This window comes from Ipomoea triloba, chromosome 8, assembly GCF_003576645.1.
Source record: "Ipomoea triloba cultivar NCNSP0323 chromosome 8, ASM357664v1".
NCBI classification, from domain to species: Eukaryota; Viridiplantae; Streptophyta; class Magnoliopsida; order Solanales; family Convolvulaceae; genus Ipomoea; species Ipomoea triloba.
The window spans coordinates 5,455,882-5,457,568 of NC_044923.1; positions in this window are offsets into that span (position 1 = coordinate 5,455,882).

Below are 1,687 nucleotides of genomic sequence, written 5' to 3' on the forward strand. Positions count from 1 at the left end.
CCCCCAACACACAAAAACTCTAACAACAACCCATTACCCCTATCTTTCTTTAAAAAAATTCCCTATGTACAAGAATTTCAGCTACACAATACTCCTATATAATTCTCATAAACATAGCACCCATGTACATGTTCCGCAATACAACAAATTAGTGAAAGTGCAGTGATTATTTCTTTCACATATATTTGATCAATGGTCAGTGTTGGGCCTAAAATTCAAATTCCAACTATAGTTATATAGTATACCAAAAATATACAGTAATAATATTTTCTTTGTAAAGCCTAAATATAAAATAAAAACAAAATACAAAACCATAATGCACCAAACAAAAACTTATTTGATTGAAGATAATAATTATGATGTAGGAGATCAGAGGGATGGAATTGGAGAATTCACATTTAGTCAGGTGTCCCTCCTTTCCTTGTCCTTGAGAGAAGCATGACCATAAAAGTCTGCCATTAGAGGATGTCCAACTTTTACCTTGGTCAAGAAAAAACAAAATTGGTTCATACCGTTCAATTGTTGGTACATTCAGGTGATAAATTGTGGGCAAAGACGCATAATCAGACAATCACAGTATGAGATTTACATCGAATGTGATGAGCTCCTTGTCCATATAAGAGGTCAATGTGAAGATTCTTGAGACGAGAAATTTTACCTTAAAACATATTAACATCTTCAACGTCTCACCAGTTCAGAAAGGAACATTCACAATGAGTCATGAAAGGATTTTTGTTATCATTAAAATCCATAAATCAAAGGCAAACTGGCAGGGATGGGACAACCTTTTAGCTATCCTTATCCTTGCAATACTCTCTCACTTTTCAAAATAAGTGTTAGTTTCACATTATCAAATTTGTACATCTTTCACTATTTTTTTTTATCCCTATAATACTCTCTCACTTTCAAAAATTGTCACACTTTCATATTATATTATAAATATAATATTAAAATAACAGGAAAAAAAAAAGAATAGTCAAAAGAGTGCCACTTTACTGGCTTGAAAGCTTATCAAGCTTTCAAGTCACATTGGATAAAAAATTAAAACTAAAAATATATATAAAAAAAAATCGACATCACCCTACACATCATCTTGAAAGAGCTCCTCTTTCAAGAATCGGGAGTCGGACACCCTAATGCAAGATTTCTAGCATCCCCAATTATTTAGGTTTTTTGGCATATTTTTTTTGTCCAACAATAAGGAGATGAAGGAGAGGAAAGGAGAAAAAAAATGTCATGGTGTAGCTGATGCACAAGAGACACGCTAGCTAGTTATGTGTGTGTGTGTTTTTTTTTTTAAATCTCGAATATGACCGGCAAAAAAGTATACACTTCTGCAACACTCTCACATTTCTCTATTTTATCATCCCTCCCCTCCACCTGGCCAAAAAACCCCCCCCCCCCCCCCCCCCCCCCAAAATCTCGAATATGACGGCAAAAAAGTATACACTTCTGCACACTCTCACATTTCTCTATTTTATCATCCTCCCCTCCACCTGGCCAAAAAAAATCTCGAATATGACGGCAAAAAAGTATACACTTCTGCACACTCTCACATTTCTCTATTTTATCATCCTCCCCTCCACCTGGCCAAAAATTTTTGGCCAGGTGGAGGGGAGGATGATAAAATAGAGAAATGTGAGAGTGTGCAGAAGTGTATACTTTTTTGCCGTCATATTCGAGATTT